The sequence below is a fragment of the Mercenaria mercenaria genome, chromosome 1, assembly GCF_021730395.1.
Source record: "Mercenaria mercenaria strain notata chromosome 1, MADL_Memer_1, whole genome shotgun sequence".
Lineage (NCBI taxonomy): Eukaryota > Metazoa > Mollusca > Bivalvia > Venerida > Veneridae > Mercenaria > Mercenaria mercenaria.
The window spans coordinates 52,413,050-52,435,205 of record NC_069361.1 but is presented as its reverse complement, the minus strand read 5'-3'; the positions used below and the strand labels follow the sequence as shown (position 1 = coordinate 52,435,205).

Here is a 22,156-nt window from a genome sequence, read left to right as displayed (position 1 = left end):
TTATTTGTTCGTCCTTGGGTCAGTTTTTGTCTCGAGCTGTTCTTATTGTATATTACCAGACCTGCAGATCACAGACGCATGCGTAGTACTGGAACTGGCAAGTGATGTAGATACGCAATGTATTTAGATTTTGCAGAACTGTACAGGTAATGTCATCAGCAGGTCTTAAGAGCTAGCTTTTCTACTTTCGATTTAGCTTTACAGTCTTAAGTATATTAAGAAATGAGAGAGATAGTGCGTCCATTTCATGTATTCTTCAGATAGTGCATTCATTTCATGTATTCTTTTGGAAGTTTGCAAAGACTTGTTAGGCATTAGATATCGCAACACGTCTTGCGAAATTAGAAGTGTATTGTCGAAGGGTTGTATCGAGATACTTATACAAGAAATAATGCAGAAAATGCAATATTTTTATTTCAGGTGTGTACATACAGACTGGTGTAGGTTATGATTTAAAAAAGCTTTTAATTGCCTATAGTTTTTTTAAGCTTTGAACTGTTTCTACTTTCGAAGTTCAAGCTATCATTGTAGAAAATGCAATAAATTTATTTCAGGGATGTGACTACAGACTTTGGTGTAGTTTATTTTTGTACATCTTCGAACTGTTTTTCTTCTTCCGAAGTAAGTGCTATCAAAGTATCATTTGCACCTTGTTGCAGATTCATTATCTTGTTTTTTGTTTGATAATATGGTGAAAATTGGTTCATCAATAAGGAGTCCGATTTATATATATTATCGAATAGTGCGGCAATTTTCCTTTGATCTTTACAGTACGTTAAACATGGTAACCCACATTATTATTACAAATGTGCTGATATTTTACAAAACTGTTACGATATATATCAACACGGAAATCTCTATGGAGTTTCATTCGAGAAAAACTGTTGTGATATATATCAGCATAGTAAAACTGTTCCGATATATATCACAACACTTTTTCTCTTACCGTGGCCAGGTCCTATCGAAGGAGTAAAATTTTCTCGTATCAATTTACAGTTCGCAGAGAAGGAATATACCTACATTCATAAAGTAAAAGTATAAATAAACTAGAATATTTCAAAGACTCGATAGTTATTGCCAAATTCAGAAATACATCAAATATATGAAATATTCTGAGTTTTCTCAAATGTTTCTTTTTCTTTGTTTCTTTTACAAAAAAGAGCAAGTTTTACAATATGATCGACCAATGAAATGCAAAGATTAAAAACCGATGCAGAAATCTGTTGGATACTTTTATCCGGGGAACACATTTTCTAAAACAGAAGTTTCAGTCAGCGAGGCGCAGAAAGGGATCAGAAGTGTAAAAATAATAATATTTTTTTTAAATGAAAATAATATATAAATTTAAACGATAAAACTAGGTGATAAAACAGTTATAATATGTAATGATCGTGTGTTACGAGAATATATCAGAGCTAGGGGTACATCTCAATTTTTTTCTCTGCACATATCTGTCTCGGCCTTACCGGCCTCGACGATATGTGCAGAGGAAAATACCCTGGATGTACCCCTAGCTCTGATATATCCTGGTACATGTAACACACTCTCACACATACTATAACTATTACATACAATGCTGCCCGAGAAGACACGACCAAGAAGGGCCGTGAACAAGGTACCACCACCACCTACTTAGTCGATTTCGCAAGGTGTTGGGATGGATCGAAACAGATATTACAATACATCAAACGTCTAAAACAGAAGATGGAGCAGGAGTGATGTTCGTGGCTTGCCTCTTTCACATGAATCCCGGATGTCGTCGAAACCAAATGCGCTGGTCAGAAGCCACTATTCACGGTCAAAACTTAAACCCCATACTCCTCCCCAGTCACCTTGCAAACCGACAGACGTTGACTAAAAAAAAAACACTCCTGACAGCAATATTTTAAAAACTGGTTCACCATACAGGAGCGGATTTATGTATAATACAATGCTGCTTGAGAGGAAAACAAGGATGTACAATGCATAAAATACCACCACTTACCAAACCAATATTTAATTGCGTTTGGATGGATGGAAACAGATACATGTAATACAACATACGTCTAGTGAAGTAAATGACGGCAGCAGGAATGATGGTTTCCTTGAGTCTCTCACTTGACCCCGGATGTTGCCGCAACCTTAGGTGTGCTGGTCAGAAGCTACACTACAATATTTATCCGTGTTTCCATTTGAAATGTATTAATCTCGCTCTCCAGTCGACCAGTATGCGCAAGTAATAAAACCAATAACTTCAAATGACTATGTACTGTGATTTATCCTCCATTGCTTTTGCGAATATTTAAGATTCTTTTAGGCATTGAACGCAACCAAGCACAGTTTGATTGCGTCTGAGATGGAATCTGCCAAAACGGAAATGGAATTTGCAAAACCCTGTAGGCCCATTGCATAGGCTTGAGCACCACTTTTCATTAAAAGTGTTACAAGTTTGGTCCAAAGGGTATTTTAACAAATTTTGTTAAATATCATACCAGCAGTCCTGTACGTCCGCTGTCAAAAGCCTCCCCGTACATAGACTCGAGTGTTGTATTGTTGTCTGGTCCAGAAAATCCAATTAAACTGTTACAGAATTTCGCTAAAACCGCTGCTATGGGACGTGAGGGATGTTGCATATCTCATTACCTCTTATTTCGCTTGATTCGCTTAATCACATTTACCCTATAACGCAAACCACAGCAGCACAGACAGTCTCGTGCAACAGGCAAAACACATACCTAACTTACACAGATAAACAAAGGCAGTCACGTAAGATATAGCGAGACTGTAGGACAACGTATATTATGTTTAATTCCTAATACCGTTAACATGTGTACTTAAAGGAATGAAACATATATTTCCATTATATATGTACTCTGTCCATCTGACCTTTTTCAAATGAAGCTGTCTTACCCATCTTTATTCTGTCAAAAACATTTTGAAACCTTTTTTAATAGAAAATGCAACCTTTTTATTTCAGGTGTATGATTACAGACTGTTCTGAGGTTTAAGTATGTTACTCTTCAAGTTTGGCTGTCATGGCTTCTTTTCCTTGCACTGCTTTCCGAAAAAGTATAGTTTAGTTAAATCTGACAAAGTCAAGTGCTGAGCAGTATCCACGTTTTCGGTTGCACGTTGTTCTCAAACTTTTTGAGCGTAATCACAGATCGCTCCCTTAATGCCACAGTATAATAATATTAGTATGAACAGTCATCACTTCCATTGATTATAAAACTCCTTTCATGGTTTCATGGAATAAAGATGGCACTTCACAGTTATTTAGCTTTATAAACAAGTGATAGCACCCTGTATGATGTTCCTACAAGAATGAAATCCTAGACTAAATATACCAAACATTGTCTTGCTGACATAGTACCATTATTCCATTAGTTCATCAAAATTATACTTGCTAGCCGTAGAAACTAATACAGAGTAGCCAAAGTGTTGCTAACTTTTTAGCTCACCTGTCACAAAGTGACAAGGTGAGCTTTTGTGATCGCGCCGTCGTCCGTGCGTGCGTCCGTGCGTACACTTTTGCTTGTGACCACTCTAGAGGTCACATTTTTCATGGGGTCTTTAAAATTGGTCAGAATGTTCACCTTGATGATATCTAGGTCAAGTTTGAAACTGAGTCACGTGCGGTAAAAAACTAGGTCAGTAGGTCTAAAAATAGAAAAACCTTGTGACCTCTCTAGAGGCCATATATTTCACAAGATCTTCATGAAAATTGGTCAGAATATTCATCTTGATGATATCTAGGTCAAGTTCGAAACTTGGTCACGTGTTGTCAATAACTAGGTCAGTAGGTCAAATAAAAGAAAAACCTTCTGACCTCTCTAAAGGCCATATTTTTCATGGGATATATATGAAAGTTGGTCTGAATGTTCATCTTGATGATATCTAGGTCAAGTTTGAAACTGGGTCATATACGGTCAAAAACTAGGCCAGTAGGTCTAAAAATAGAAAAACATGTGACCTCTTTAGAGGCCATACTTGTGAATGGATCTTCATAAAAATTGGTCAGAATGTTCATTTTGAGCTACGAAAGTGGGTCCTTCAAAAAGTAGGTCAGTAGGTCAAATAATTAAAAAACGTTTTGACCTCTCTAGAGGCCATATTTTTCATGGGATCTGTATGAAAGTTGGTCTGAATGTTTATCTTGATGATATATAGGTCAAGTTTAAAACTGGGTCAACTGTGATCAAAAACTAGGTCAGTAGGTCTTAAAATAGAAAAAACTTGTGACCTCTCTAGAGGCCATACCTTTTGAATGAATCTTCATGAAAATTGGTCAGAATGTTCACCTTGATGATATCTAGATCAAGTTTGAAACTGGGTCACGTGCCGTCAAAAACTAGGTCAGTAGGTCAAATAATAAAAAGACCTTGTGACCTCTCTAGAGGCCATACTTTTCATGGGATCTGTATGAAAGTTGGTCAGAATGTTCATCTTGATGATATCTAGGTCAGGTTTGAAACTGGATCAACTGCGGTCAAAAACTAGGTCAGTAGGTCTAATTCAAACATGGAGGTTTTTATCTGTTGTTTATTAAATCACAAGGCTAAGCTAGGTCTGTAGTCAGACGCTGCTAATTAGAAACTGGGAAGTCTAATATTTTACAGCAATGTTATCATAAAAACAAAGTAACCAAAGCTTCTCCAGTTTAACATGGTCTTGAATGCTCATTAGGTTGCAGGTGTATGATCGTCTGCAGCCTATGGGTGTCATATTAAGTCATGTTGGAAACCATGAATACTATATATCGGGCTGTTTCAATGAGGAACTTATTGATTTTGTATTGTCACAGTCACACATACGGCGCGGATAGCTACGTCTAGCCACGGATAGAAACGTAGTGATCTGTACCGATCCGTACCTGAGCCGTACCTTAAAGTAGTAACTCGTATCAGTCCGCAGCAATCCGTACGGCTCAGGTACGGACCGGATCCGTATTACTACATTTCTATCTGTGGCTAGACGTAGCTATCCGCGCCGTATGTGTGACTGCGGTATTAAGGAAGGTAAACGCTTCCGTATTGTTGGTGACAATATTAACTTCAGTGATGGAGTGACTCATGAAAGGAAAAGCGAAAACAAATTTGCTCACATTGAACACTGGTTTGGTTCTGCAGCTATAATTTAAACTGTCTCCTTTGAAGATCATCTAGACATAAAACCGCAGTGCAACTTACAACAGCTTGCATCAAATTCTTTTATAATGAATGACTATGAATTTGGCAACTTATCACTAGAGATTTTAAAATTCTGATCTTAAGAATATTAACAGAGTTCTTCTCTTGGTTAAAGTTTGCTAAGGTTTTAACCCGTCAAGCTATTGATGGAGACATGCCCCAAAACTTGAGGGAGAAAAATAAGGTAATTCCTCTTCAGATCATGCACAAGAATGAACAGAAGTATGCAGAGGTTGTTGATGTTTTAGACTACTACCAAACACTGTGTGAGTCAGTATACCAATCTTGTGGCATTAAAGTACCTCGTGTTCAAGTGGGTGGTGACCAACTAACTCGTGAACGGTTTTATGGTGCCAAAAGGCTACGGGCTGCTGCATTTACAGACTCTGAAAGACTTGAAAACCTTGCACTTATCACTTTTGAACTTTTGCATCTTCAGACCTTCTTAACAACATTTTATGATATTCTGTAAGATAGCACAGAACCATTCACTCTTCATGCTCAAAAGGCTCGTCTGTGCCGAAATGATGCTGATGGCAATAATGTGAAAAGTCATTATGATAGTTGCAAAGAGTTAGCAGTGTCTTTTGTACGGGCTTTTGTTGTCAAAGCTGCATGTCAGCATTTGAATTTATCAAACACTGATGAAGTGCCAGACTGGTTACCAGACTACGAGTCAATGACAAATGAGGACATTCAGCTTTGGTCATTGAATCTTCTAGAGTCAATCGTTAACAGTACAATATCAGGTAGTAAGCAACACCTTAATGGAAATGCTGATGAAGAAACAGGAAATGATGCTGTAAAAGAATATGGAAATATTGTTTTGGAACTTGGTTTGATTTTCCTCAATCTGTATGACATTATTAGAAATCCGAGTAGGATCCGTTTGTTATGTCTCATGATAAACATGATGCTGGTGTTAAAGGGGCACAGGAACAAATCAAAATATGCCGCTGAAATATTAAGGTTACTCTGTCAGCAGTTTGCTCTTCTTAGTGAAAAAGAAGCATGTGAATCACTTTATGGATTGTTTGTTAATACAGGAAATGCCATCATTCCAGCAGATCTGCAAATGGAATACATTGTACGCTTAACAAAGGAACATTTAAGGTCAATGTGTTCAAATAAAACTGACCAGTCAATGATAAAAAGAAGCAGTGCTTTTTTGGGATGGAAGAAATTTCATATAACTTTGACAAACAGACCTGTGTTATTCGGCGGTCTCAGATACATAGGCGACCATCTTCTCATGGAGACGAGAAAAGAGCGCAAAATAAAACCATTTGTAGATAATCTAATACGGGAGATACCATCCCTTCGGAGAGTTCCAAAAAATCCCATTAAAAAACTAAACATGGAAGATATTTTGCAGTGGATCAGGTACCACAAATTGCTTATGTACTATGAATTTTGAATGGTATTGTTTATACAATTATTGACAACTGGTAATAGTACAAAGTTGTTTGAATCAGATCAGAATTTTTTTTTCAGTGTAAGATTAGAAAAGTCCCAGTTGAGTCCAAGTTCCACATTGCAATAATTATAACAGTTTTCAGGCTTCTCTGCTCCTTTGTAACCAAAATGCTCATTTGTAATTTCCCTGCAACATTTTCCCTCAATTTGGCAGTAATTCTTTATGTCCTTCCGCATTGAAGGGTTGGCTAGGTCATTGTTATTATAGTATAATACTGCTTCTGCCATGCAACTACTCCTTCCTGCTCTACCGATTTCTTGAATATATGCTGAAATTGTAATTCGCACAGTTAACAGTACCAGTGTACCATATAATGAGTTATGGGGCCTCCGTGGCCGAGTGGTTAAGGTCGCTGACTTCAAATCACTTGCCCCTCATCGATGTGGGTTCGAGCCTCACTCGGGGCGTTGAATTCTTCATGTGAGGAAGCCATCCAGCTGGCTTACGGAAGGTCGGTGGTTCTACCCAGGTGCCCGCTCGTGATGAAATAATGCACGGAGGGGCACCTGGGGTCTTCCTCCACCATTAAAGCTGGAAAGTCGCCATATGACCTATCATGTGTCGGTGCGACGTTAAATCCAACAACAAAAAATATAATGAGTTATTTGTATACGTCAAAACTATTTACAGGATTCTATGTTGGTACTTAGATTTTAAGCGCAACTTTTCGAACAAAAAGTCTAGGTATTGCACTCACTCCTGCGTTGGCGTTGCCGTTTGTTAAAGATTTTGATCGAGTCTAATATCTCTATATCAAAGCTATTGGCTTGACTTGTAATCACTGTAACCTCTCACCTGGAGGGTCGTGGGTCGCGCCCTACTACTGACCATGGCTGATTGTGAGAACACTAGGTAGTTTCTGCTGGAGGATTTGTGTCGAAACAAACAGAATCGAGTTACACCAAAACAGCTGCCTATAATACCATTGTTTAACCATATTGTTCCGGTGTTTGGGATCCTTGTCATCATAACATACTAGATAAACTAGAACACATTCAGAGACATTGGTAGCTATTTAAGCTCACCCAAGCACTGTTACTAAGGTGGGGTATTGTCATTTTTATTCATGAAACATTATAAATCTGAATGTTTTGTCTGCAACTTCTCACGTGTGCAATCCAGTGTCTTCTTTTTTATTAAGTACTTGAATATCCAGTTTGCTAGGGGATAGAGATATTGCTTTTGTGCCAAGTTTTGTGATCTGCTGTTCCATGATGGCATTTAAAGGAACAATTACTACTACTAGACAGCCTTTATCAATAAAGGGTAGGAGTTCATACACTAAAGACTTTCCATAGCCTGTTGGTAGGGAACAAATACAATCCTTTCCACTCATTAAAATATGTAAGGCTCTCAGCTGCAACTCTTTCAACACCTTAATTCTAGAGTTGAATTGTATGTTGTAGCTTTGTAAAGCTTCAATGAACATTTGCTCCTGAAATTAAAAAGCAGGTGTAAGAAAAAAATAATTGCTTCCAGTTTTTTTACGTATCCTAATATTTGGCTCCCACAAAGCAGTTATAACAAAACCAGACAAGCACATAAAAGTTTGGATCTTGTCTTTTTTAATGTAGAAAATATTTTCAAATAAAAAAGAAGACACTGGATTGCACACGTGAGAAGTTGCAGACAAAACATTCAGATTTATAATGTTTCATGAATAAAAATGACAAACCCCACCTTAGTAACAGTGCTCAGGTGAGTTTAAATAGCTACCAATGCTACATTTTTGGGTAAAGAAACTAGAAACAATTTTTTTCCATACAATACATCAGACTGAGTTATATATTTTTAACACAAGATCAAGATGGGGTTTCAAGGCCAAAAGAAAACACTGGACAAAATCCTGTCATTAATGTGCTAAGAGTCTTTGCTACAAATCTTGAAGCTTGTCTCTGAATGTTTGTTTGTTTGTTTGTTTTGGGTTTAACGCCGTTTTTCAACAGTATTTCAGTCATGTAATGGCGGGCAGTTAACCCAACTAGTTTTCCTGGATTCTGTACCAGTACAAACCTGTTCTCCGCAAGTAACTGCCAATTTCCTCACATGAATGAGAGGTGGAGGACTAATGATTTCAGACACAATGTCGTTTATCAAATAGTCACGGAGAACATACGCCCCGCCCGAGGATCGAACTCACGACCCCGCGATCCGTAGACCAACGCTCTTACCTACTGAGCTAAGCGGGCGGGCTCTGTCTCTGAATGTGTTCTAGTTTATCTAGTATGTTCTGATGACAAGGATCCCAAACACCGGAACAATATGGTTAAACAATGGTATTATAGGCAGCTGTTTTGGTGTAACTCGATTCTGTTTGTTTCGACACAAATCCTCCGACAGGAACTACCAAGTGTTCTCACAATCAGCCACGGTCAGTAGCAGGGCGCGACCCACGACCCTCCAGGTGAGAGGTTACAGTAATAACAAGTAAGCAACCTTAACCACTGGACCACAGAGGCGGTCTAACACGATTCTGATTCAGTAATCCAAGGCTCTTGGTCCCCCTCTATGATTTTAAGTGTATTACCTGCTTTACACAGGGGTGTCACTGGATGCCAACCAGCTCATTGTTGCCAAGTTCTGGATGTCAAGTACATTGCTAATATGTCTCTGTTATTTATTATGGTCAGTTCAAAAACTTCATTGTATTGTATTGTATTTTATCCGAAATTTGATGCCACACAATACATATCCGAATACTGTACTACTTGCAAATAATGTAAAATATTACAAACCATCAACTCTTTTCAGAAAACTCTTTTTACCATATGATAAATAAATAAAGTTGCGTTCACTCTCCAAATGTAATAAAAATGGTACAGCGAACAGATGTTTTTTCCATTCAACTCTACTTACTTCAATGTCACCAGCGAAGGTCGCCATTTTGAGTCCATGCCAGACGTACTTTGCGTAGCTGTACGCCGGGAACCAGACTAGGCAGTCATATTAATAATGTCATCACCTGCAACTAATCATTGAACAGAGAACAGTGATACAAATCCGTCTTTGAATCGAAAATCAAGGACAGAGACTTAATTATGTTTATGCTGCACAAGGTATATAGAGATAATTTATAGTATATAGAAGAAGGAAGCATATTACATGTATTGTGAAATGAATGATTAAAAATGAACATTGAATTATCGAGGTCCACTCATGCATCAATAATTGCAAACTTCCACTCTTATCTTGAAAATAGAGGTGCTAATCGATACGGATCAGTACATCACCGGCTAGTGACTTACTGCCTCAAAACCAGAGGAATATTATATGAACAGTTTTAATTCGTATTTATGGTTATGAGGGTTTGAAAATGCATTTGATTACGAAATAAATTGAACCACTGAGCCATAATTAATGATTAAATTTGTATGGTATGACGACGTCATAAGACGCTAAACTGTGTGAGCCGGAGCGACTCTGCCTTAAAAATAAATGATAAAGCATAGTTATGTTTTAGAATTTAATCTAATTTATGGAAATAAAGGTCATGAATTATATAGTTTTATTCACTATGTAGTTTTGAACATCTTTCATGTATTATGATGTCCACTTTAATCGATTAATTTTTCTGAAGGGTATTTGTGTTCATTTGATTGAAGTGATATTAAAAATCTCAATTTAATTTCCCCATAGACCAGTCTATGAAATTTTTATCATCCATCTACCTTCAGGCAGAATTTTCATACTTGCCCAGCACTTAAATGTAAGTAATTACTAGTAATCAAGTGCGCGATGTATAAAAACCCCAACACGAGACCAGCTGTATTCAGTCACACGAGTCAAGGATCCCCTGAAGATGTGTAGATTTCTGTCATTGTCATACAAGAAACTTAAACATTGAAAAAGACAAAGATTCTGAACGTGAAAATGGATCAGTTTATTTTGAATAATGCATCTTCGCAGCAGAGTTATTTAAAATGTTTAAATGAAAATACTACAGACAAAACCGAGTCTTTTACAGAGGAAACATCTACTGATTATTTGCAAGAATACAACTATTGGGATTATTTTGACTATATTTTAAATGAAAAAATTCCAGTGAGCTTGAAACTTGCATATGTTTATAGTCAGCGCTCTGTAACATTTGTCATATGGTTGTTGGCCTTATGTGGAAATCTTCTTGTTATCTGTATCATGTTGCAAAGAAAGAACAGAAAATTATCAACCTCAACGTTCTTTCTATCATTAGCAATTGCTGACTTGACGGTTAGCTTTGATTCTTTGAATAGGGGATTAGCAACTAACGGTTTTAATGTGTTTGCATCAGATCTTGGATGTGAAGTTTCCAGCGTGTTTCATAGCATTATTGTATCTTGTAGAATCGCTTCGTCGTGGACGTTGGTTGCAATGACAATAGAAAGAATGCTGAGTGTTTGTATTCCACATAAAGTTAAGATATTCTGCACCTTCAGAAATGCAAGAATTGTCCTTGCTTTCATATGGATATTTTCATTTGCAATCGGTGTTCTTAATGCCTACTTAGCAGGTACTGTATATTTCGACCCTGACAGAATATTTTGTTTTCTTAAAGATAATAAATTCAGTTACTTTTATCGTACGTTCTACATGTGGTTTATTTTCAGCATGGAAATACTGATTCCTTGGGTCACTTTACTTCTGACTTCTATAACTGTGATCACATTCCTCAACAAAGGAAAGAGTACAGTTTCAAAGGCTAAAAATACTAGGACCCATTACGTAACAATCATAATCCTGATTGCAGTTATTGTATTTTTGATAACACAATTTTCCTATTCATTTTTCATACTGTATTCTACACTGTCATACAAGTCAGAGTCGCTTGAGACGTATTTATACTACACTTACTATGATAACATACTGCTCGTATACAAAGATCTGAACTGTGCGCTTAATTTTTATATGTATTTTTTGGCTGGATCAAGGTTCAGAAAGGAAAGTAAACTTCTATTTCTGTCGTGTTATTTGAGTATTAAAAATATCTTCAGGATGCGGATTGACATTACCAAATCAACATCAGCAACAAGGTCTACGGTTGAAGTTTCAGATAAAACTTGACAGTCTTAATTATTATCAAAATGTAAGATTTCGGTGACAATGAAACATATCCAGGAACGTTTGCCTTTTGTGTCAGCAGTTAATCACATGATATTAACAGGAATTAGGAATGCATTAACTGAAACATATAGACAAATCAAATGTGTTACCCGGATAATGGTCAGATCATTGAGAATTAATTCAAAATCGAGTTTTTTTTTTCGGCGACGCCGTCTAAATTCGTTTTCGTTTTCATATGCCACGTGACTTCAGTTTGCCAATCAAACTACTTGATAACGCATTATAGATAATTTATCAAAACGAAAGATTTATGCAACACTCTGCCTGATTGGACGAGAGTGTCAATTTCTTTCACTCTGTTGATTGTGCTACGCTGAGTGAAATGTAGACAAAATGTTTATCCTAAACGACGCTGCTGTCAGTTTTAAAGCTAACTTTGGCTCAGTATATTTAGCAAGAATATTGATATATCTCAAAATAATAAGTAAGTTTAATAAATATGATAAAAACCTGTTCAAATACCAACATATATCAAATTAAAGAAAGAGCTGAATACGGTCTGCGTATCACATGAATAAGGGTGTGATAAGAGTCTTTTATGTAGAGAAGTGCTTTTTAAAAGATTTTCCTTGTTACAATTGTCGTCTGTATATGAAAAGGTTTCTTGCTTTTGTGACTTATTCAGTTTGCATATTAAAATGAGTACTTGTTTGCTTTGATATATTTGTTACAAATTAATTAACTGATTTGTTATATATGAATATTTTTTTTAGTATTGTATGCAAATATTGAACTCAATTGAAATCTGTTGCATTATATATATGCTATATAATGACTGAATCTCATTTTACACTGAAATGAAGGTACGTTGCATACAGTTTATCTATGTGATATAACTACGGTCAAACTTTGCTTATGCGGTCAAAATTTGCTTATGAAACAGAAATATTGAAATAATAACAATTGTATGTTTTGCTTGACCTTCACTTTTTATAGGTGTGACGTCATTGTCCAAAGATTCACGAATAGCGAATATGCATTTGTTAAAGCGGGATCAGTTGGCCTATTTTAGAAATAAATAAAAATAATAAATAAAAAAATCCTTTAATTGATTTTTTCTCATGTATTCTAATCAAACTTGATTTGTAGCATCTTTATTAGGCCCGCAGCCAACTTTGTTCAGCTGGGACATTTGGCCCCTTTTAGGGGCTGCTAGAGCTAAAACTAGAAATGCCTTTATACAGCGTCTCATGAACAGCTTGGTGGATCTTTGTCATACTTGGTCTGGAGCATCATTATAAGGTCCTCTTCCAAATTTATTTATATAGGAACTTGGGCCCTATTAGGGACCGCTATGGCTAAAAGTAGATATGCCTTTCTTCGCATTAACCACTAAAATGTAATGGATTTTTATCAAACTTGATGTGTAACAATATCGTAAGGTCTCCTGCGATTTTGTTACAAATGGGGTAGGGACCAATTTAGCTAAAAATATAAACACGTTTAATGACCTCTTCTCATGAACCGCTTCATGAATCTTCATCGAACTACTGCTGTAATTATTCGTTTAAGGATAAACGAAACAAAATTGCAACCCTACGAAACCTTTGCGAAAAATTAAAAGAGGACCATTTAAATTGTTAAAGTGCGGTGTTTAGTTTTGCAATTTGAAAAATGTTACATGAAAGATGAATGTTAGATGAAAAATTTATAAACTTCTTTCATTATTACAATTCGCCGACCATCATTTTTTAAGATATTTCTTGTTCAGATATACATTTCATTTGCAAGACTTTATCTTTCAGAAGTTTAAACAGTTGTTTGTTCTCACGGATAACAAGTTAACTTTTTAATGTGTATGCAGACGCGTTGCCGTTTAAGCCACAAATAAAAATGGAATGATTAGTTGACTCAGCTTTGATGACATAGTATTTTAAGCTAAATGCATTAAAAAGCAACATTTAATTTTCAGAAATATTTGACCAGTGAATAGATAGAAAAAACTTTTCTGATATTTTACTTATTTTATATATTAAGTTATACATACTTTTTTTAGTTAATATTTGTGCTGTTGTGCTGTAAACTACATTTTGTCCTATGACGACAGCTTTTAATTTATTAAGAATACAAAAAATTATAAGGTGTGCCTCTAGACATTTGTTACCTTTGTCTTGTATTTCCGAGCCCCCTAGCTGGTACTACAGCTCTAGTCAAATTGAAATGTTAGTAGCCATTTTTTACCTGCATTAATTTAGTCAAAATAACAACTGAAGTAAGAACCTGAAATTTAAGAACAATTTTTAGAACTGCTGTCAGTGAATAATCAAAGGCTTTACATGACAACATTCACCCTCTAAAACAGCCAGACGCTTTCTCGTTGAACCGAGACTTGTGATCCGGATAACTATTACTCGAAAATTAAGATTTCGTAATGAAAATTTTCTTTTGAAATTTGAAAACAGGTACATAGGTCATACTGTATACAATAATACTCATTTTCATTTGTTACATGATTTGCCACAAAATATATAAAATTTGGAAGCAGACAATAGTTTATGCTATAAAACATACAATGTCTATTTATTGTGAGCGTCTGACACTCAAGACCCACTTGTTCAATTCCCAAATTGAAAGAAAGAAACGTATGTATTTGGTTAATGTAATTAGATTTCTGGTTATGATCCTTGAAACTACAAGTCACATTTTTTGGATTGGTGCTGCAACATTAGCTTCAATGAGAGGGTTCACTGATGATGCAATTATGAAAATGTGTCTTTGGAAATCACATTCAAGCTATGAACAAATATATTCGAATGCCTCATATTACCCGTAATTGATTTTGAGACAGTTATAAATCACGTGTGTGAAATTCATTTGACATAAGCGTAGTAATAAGATAGTTGAAATAATTTTGAAATTATTTTGAGCTTTCATGTTACAAAGCTGCAGCTTTATCTCATGTATACATTGGTTTATTTTAGTACTGCATGTTACAGAAAAATTTCTCTTTTTGATAATATTCATGGTCAGTATTTTTGTGTTAATTGTTTAGCCGATTCATTTTACCATATTAAAAGTAGTTCAGCAAAAGGCTGCTACGATTATGAGGTTTGTAGTTGTATTTTTAAATTTACTAGATCTTTGTATTATCATGCTCTTCAATTATACTGCTAGTCTGCATTTTATTGCATTATATAAGTATCTTGTAATCTACTAAACTTACAGATCAGTTCATCTTGTTAATCATAAGTGTATATTTTGTTGGTTTCATATCTATATTGACAGTTCAGCATAAGACTGCTGTCTACGCCGTGAATCATAAATTTTACATGCTATTTTAGATTTATTAACGTAACTTATCTAGTCATTTTTTAATTGAGTGTCATTTAGTTCTTCATCGTTTTGTCAGTCGTACTGCAAGGGGTTTTGGCGGGTCGATGCAAATGATTTGCGTCTTTGGCGGTTTTATTTGTCCCACCTAAAGCCTCGACTTGTTTACTTTCTCCGGAATCACCTAATAAAATTAAATCTAAAAGACAGTCACCTAATATTCTCTTTTAAATCAGCGTTGAATTGAATTTAAAAAAAAAGCTTGGAAGTGCTAAATGCAAACAAAAGCGATACGAGTGTGTACATGTCATGTCATTCTTTTCTTTCAGTAAATTATAAAGGTATTGAATCAATTGCTTTGGGACCGTTGAGTTGTTCAATTAAACTAGTAATCTTCACGTTTTATCATAATTTTGTATCTAAAACGAGTTTCTTTACAATCTTTTGGAACTAAAGTTCATTTGTTGATATTGGCAATTTTGTTATGTTTTCTTTGTGTTCAAAAGAGTAAAACATATTTCTGTAGTCGTAAATATCTTCATCAATGCGATCCTTTTCTCTCATATCGTTGTCCATAAAACTCGTGCATTATTTACACAAAGCTTTTATCATGTCTGTGAAGAATAAGTTAATTTCTTTCACAGATTTCATCTGTATAACTATTATCTAAACTACATTCAAAAGTGATGGCCCACTATGTTTTAATCATACTCATAAATAAGTATTCATTTCACATACATGTTTATCCAACACATCTTTATGACAGATGCAAATGTGTTAACATCTATCATTGTTGAACCTTATTGTTCGTAATTTAATACACATGATCAAATATTTTTATTTGTACTGTATGTTTTCCCTATTGTAAATAAATTGGTTTGTGATTTTTTGTGTTTACTTCTTTCATTCATATATTATCAAATATTAAGTATTTCAGTTCAGTTTTTAGCATACGCCAAAGGGACGTATACGTTTTGACGCCGGTGTCTGTCTGTTTGTAAATGCTAAGTCTAACCTTTAGTCAGTATATAATACATATTATACACTAAATGCCTGCGGACTTGCAATAATTTGCATAATTTTGCCGTGCGCTCCGATTAATAATCACTTCCGTACATGCACACAAGACCGATCCAGGTCTGTAGTGAGCAACATCGTTGTTCTGTATAGTAGTCGCAACTTGACCGCGATGGTTGACCTTAGGCTGATTATTCATACCGATTATATCATTATAGAAATCAAGGGTACTTAGGGTAGCCGTGTATATTTACATGGAATTTGTTTGTATACAGCGCAGTTTCAAAGTATATATACATGTACTAACATTTGATCAGTTAAAACTTCCCAATACACTAATTTATATTTACACAAATTTATATTTCCTTCTTTCTCGTGCAGCTCGTGTTTTACGTACACTCCTTTTCAATAATAGGTTATACCTCATTATGTTTTACAAAGCAAAGGTCAACCATCGGGTCAAGTTGCGTCCACTATACCCAGTGAACAAACTAACAAGTCCAAACGAAATCTGGTGACAAATTCAACATGTTATATAGACACATAAGGCTTATATACTACTGTGTTGATCTAGGCGTTTGTATCACGCCGAGTGAGTTACTTTTCGTGTCGCCTGGTTTGTGACAACCAACGGGAAAAGATGATCAACACGCTTGTGCAATAGTTTCCCATTCATGACCTACTTATACCTCATGTATCATCATTGACTTGGTCACGTGTTTAGGAACTCATATCACCTTAGTCGGTCGGTTTGACTACCTTTCGTCCAAATTTCATCTAACTTAAAAATTAAATAAGCATTTATGCAAGAAAGATATTTTATTTTAGTTAATCGCAAAATAAATCCTGAAAAAAAGCAACAAAAGTAGGTCAAAATATTAATACATTAGAATGACCGGCATCGGTGATACGAGATCAGGAAACAAACGCCATGTAAGCCTATATTTAGAGAGGAAAAATGTATAGGTTGATAAGAAAATTGTACATTTTTTCATTATCTGGACTAAATGCGGTCCATTTGCAATTTATTGTTTTAAGACCAAATAATTGTTATTCGTTTCAAAAATAGTTTTAAACTTGTTTATTCTGAAATCCTTGTTATGAGTGATTTATATTAAAGTTAAACATGCCGTCCTTGGAAGCTGAGTGATACATGTATACGTTCTTCAGATATTTCCCGTATAATATGAAAAAGATTTGAATACTTTATACATTCATAACGTTTACACTTTTCCGTTAACTATGGTCTGATTTTACAAAACGTACAGTTATATTTCCCGTGCAACTATATTTCATGAGTTAAAACACTTAGAGAAGGATACAATTATTTTATTTCCGTAATTTTCTTTTTCCAGTAGGCTTCAATAAGCTCTTAAAATGTAGCTAATATAAAAAAGAAATGAAACCGGAGAATATTTTCTTATTCGTTGAAGGAAAACTTAAGTTGAGTGGATCTTTTGTCACGCATTTTCTTTTTCATGCCAACCTCATTATTTTTTAATTGGAGTAGACTGAATAATAATTATATTATACGAGTTTCTTCCTTTTTAGTAGTTCCTTATGTCAGTAGGAAGATTTTTTCAACATACATCAGTGTTTCTAGAAAGTTATATATATATATATATATATATATATATATATATCTGTTAAGATTTAAGTTAAAAGTGTATTGTCTTTATTATTCCCATTCTTCCCCTCATGGTTAAAATGCAATGGAACCCTTTGAACGTCTTCCGGACTAGAGTAAAATTTCGGTTTTGGTGTTTCTTTTTTTGTTTTTTTTTATTTAGAGAAGTTTCTTTGGTGGAGTGAATGCTACATTACATAATTATAAAAATGTAAACAGTAATCATGGAAGCTAATTCACTTAAAATCCTGATCTTGTAAAGTTACTGTATGAAATAAACACCAATAAAGCTCTTGTTGATAATATTTTCAAAAAACCAGAGTAAATTCTTGTAATCATGAAAAAAGACAAAGGCCAACATTCTGATTGCCTTGAGAATTGTTAGGTGTTCAGTTATATTATATTAGAATACATAAAAACCAGCTTGTGCTGTGGTGAATGACTGCTCATTTGGATAAATGCGTTCCAAATTGTTATGTCATGTTGTTAGACATCTAAATAAATAAATGCAGACATTTATAACACTGTTATCTTGGTCTGAAACATACATGTATCTGGAGGGATTATGAACTTTTTTGGTGGTTACATACGCACAGTGTATGATAAAACCTATATTTCGTGGATGAAACCCGCTTCCTTACCTTAAACTTTTTTCCCATTTTCAACGTGGACATATATTGTAACTGTTTTTCTGAAACAAAACGTCAGTGCTGTTCAAGTATCAATTATGTTAGGTTATCTATTGGGCTCATACTTTCTGCAACATTTATTTTAAAAGTTCAATTCCATAAATGTATTAATATATGTATAAACATGTAGATATAATACATAATTAGATTTTACCTACCGTTGTTTGCGGTAAAATTGTTGCAATGTTTGAAAATCCCGTAATATGTACAACATTTTATGACAAAGTAATATATGTAGCATAAACATAAGGGTTGAGTACCGCGACCGGTACATTATAATATATTAGTTTAACTATCACAACAGCAATCTTTAAGTGCCGTGTGGTTTTCCCTTACTTGGATTCAGTGTTGTTATATTTCTGGTCCTTTGGGATCATGGAGGCCATTCAACATATGTGAAATTGAATTCCACTTAAGCCTGTTTTAGGGGGCGTGAGAGGTGTTGCAGATTTCATTACCTCCCATGAAACAGACTCAATCAAACAAGAGTCTGCTATTATTCTTTTTGGTTGCATTCTTTACTTCCAAAGGATCTGTTTACAGATTTTATTGTACAGCGGAGCTTACCGCGATACTTTTCAGATTTTACTCTAAAGAAGTACATAATACTGTAATGAGAAAATAGTCTTAATTTAAGAGTATTCAAACTCTATGTAAAACAGTTAAAGGAGGTCTTGCTATGTGTCGACAATGTTTGATAGAAATGACGTGAAATGGTGAACACTTATTCATTCTTCAGGGGTGTAAACACTATCAGGAAGTAGCAATGATAGTGCTTTGTATTTCTGCCAACACGTCGTTTGTTTTTGCCTGCCTTGTAGAGCTACTAAGGTTTTTAAAAATGATAGATTCAAAGAATCAATATGTTATGGCCTTATTACAGATGAACAGATCTAAAACTGAATGCTTCTTGTAATCTATTTCGAGACCAGTGTCGTTTGGTGCCCAGTATCAAGTTAAAACTGCCAATGCCATAACTTTAAAATAAAGGATAACTGACATGTCGTGTAAACGCATCGTGACATCAGATTACATATGTCATTTCCTTCAGTTGTGCTGAAAACTGAGCTCTGTATGACCTATATGTGATAATTAAACTTCTTTGTAATACCGAGATTATAATAATATTAATCGATAATACATATCATTTTATTTCCTAAAACTAGGTTTAGATAGGATATATCTTATACAGAACATCAAAAGGCATTTGTGTGCTGATGCGTATGTTACATGAATCTTTTCAAAAAGAGGGAGGTGCCTGTATAAGTGTTCATCCTTAAAATGAAGGTGCCTGATATTTTAGGACGTACAGTCTTTACTACACTATAATAAACAAAAACCAACATACCTATAGTCTTTTGTAACGCATCCTCCGATTAAAAAAATACATATAATTGCAAAAAATATGCATGGAAATCAACACGAATGTTAAAGAATGGTTATAATACACTGTTAGTTCCCACATGTGCATAACTGAACTCCAATTGTGAGGCTTATTTCTCAAAATTGCTGAATATATGGACATTTTCTTTACAGAAGTTTAGTCCTGGTAGTTCCTTATGCTCCGTTATTGTAACTGTAAAATCAATTTAAGTGTGTGAAGTGATATTTTTTGATGATTTTGTTTGCTGTTAAATGATTGCTCGGTTTTAATCTGAATAATTTAACACTGTGCTTATCCGAGAAAGTGAAGGCACCGTAAGTTTCATCCGCGTTTGATCACAAACTGTGATAGAGCGATATACCTGTAACTAGAACCTACGATTGCGATACCATTTCTTGTTCTATGGCTTTGACGTTTCTGCAAATTGATAGTTCAGTCACTAAGAACTGATAAGGAGGAAGAAACGCCTATAGTGAAATAGTTATATACGCTGCGAATTTTCTGCACGAATAATGTGGGGTTATTTTACAGGCATTGAATGGAGTCCTTTTTGATTTCAAAAGAACAGAAAATATATTTTAACACAGAGTCTGAGTCCATAAATTAGATGTACACCAATGTTTATTCAAACAATGGTAGACAAAGAATACAGTCAAAAATTTAAACAAAACATTTATGTGTTTTATACGATTTTAAACTTCTCATGTGCAGGTCAAAAAATATATGTTGCTCATTACAATCGTATTACGTTATATATATTGACAGTGGTGTTGAACACAGACTATCCTCTAAGGGGAAAAACTCTTCCGCTTTTTAAAAATGTTATGTCATGAATGTCTCTCCCTTCCATTGTCAACGTGAGATATTGAAGGTACCGAGAACATGCGTACGTTAGTTTTACACGTGCATTTCTGAGTTTCACATTATCATTGCCAACAAACGGTCACATGCAACATGGGTATTGTACGTTGATTGAGGCAAGTTTTCACATTCTAGGTGAAAGTGAAACCAATTTAAAGGTCCAATACTAAGGAAAGTGAACATTTTAATTTCTTTTAAAAAGCACAGAAACTATTTCATTTTATTGGAAAATGAAAGTTGGTATGTAGAAATTCGAAATAAATCGCAGTATATGTACAATTATTTTTCTATGAAATATGAAGAAAGTTAAAAAGACCTGGGGGGGTCATTCTGTCTATTCATTGAAATTTCAACATAATACACATACATTTCTTTGAGTTCCAAAGACCTTCTGTAAATTTTGACCTGCCAATCTTCATTATTTAGTGTCTTGCAGAAGTCTATGCACTGGCTATGAAAAAAATTGCCAACTCACTTTCCCTTAGTAACTGACCTTTAAGCAAGTGTCGCATTCTAATGCACACTCGGAGTCGAGTACCTCGTTACCACAGCTGTCACAGGGGAACTTGGGAATTGGGTTGATATTCATGTCATTTCCGCAGGGGCCTGGGTTGCCCTCTGTGTCATTTGCTGCGGCTAAAAGCAAAATACTAAGAAAAGAAGGTTTCTCTTTTTTTCGGAGACAGCTGCCATATTAAAACGTTTTCTCAGTTTTACAAAACATGACAGTGAAGCAGTCATTGTGGGCTCATAACTATTTGGGCGTGAGCTATGTCTATCTGGTGAAGTATATGAGTCCAGTTTGAGCATAGTAGACACAGAAATATATTAACAAATACACAAACATTGCAGTAAGAATACCTGAAAATATGTTTATTTATACCGGAAATGTCTCTTATAACCTGTACAAAAGCCACAAAATATCGCTTTTAAAATTAATTATATCATGCACAAAGTAGAAAGAAATAGGTCAAAGTCGCTTGGACAATGACAAAACTAAAGGTAACAGGAAAATTCAAAATATTCCAATAAAAATTAATTTTGAATGGGAAAACTTTCTAAAAACTTTATTTCGTTGTTTCAGAACGTTAAACACTACCACTAAATGATTTAAACTAACGTTTTTGGAGAAAAATGTGAGACGATTTAAAAACAGCTGTCAGTCGGCATGACGCATGTGCACTTGTATGAGAAAACCCAAAATACTTTCTGATTCGAGATCAGTATGTCAAACGTTCAGTGCACAGTGACCAAATAATTCCGTTCCTTGTGCAGTTACTGAATGCATCAAAGGATGCATTTCGAGTTCTACGAGCTGTTATTTGCTAATTTAAAATTGTAGTATCGTAATCTGATTTGGTTTTAAAATGTAGTTGTAATAAAAAGAGACTTCCGAGAAAATATATTTCAAAACCCGATTTTTATGGAGAGATGTGGTTTACAAAATTGTATTTGGTAAAAATATAGAACGTTTTATTAAATTTAAAGAGGTAACGACCTAACTGTTGTTTAGTATTCAACCTTTACAGCTGAGCGCTAGTCTTCCCTCTTTGATTGTGTCTG

The 22,156-nt window shown here is 34.9% G+C and overlaps 1 pseudogene; it reads left to right on the top strand.

Moving 5' to 3' along the window:
• The first annotated feature begins 4,972 nt into the window (after window positions 1-4,972).
• Window positions 4,973-6,464, top strand: LOC128558143 (uncharacterized; annotated as a pseudogene).
• The last annotated feature ends 15,692 nt before the right edge of the window (window positions 6,465-22,156 follow it).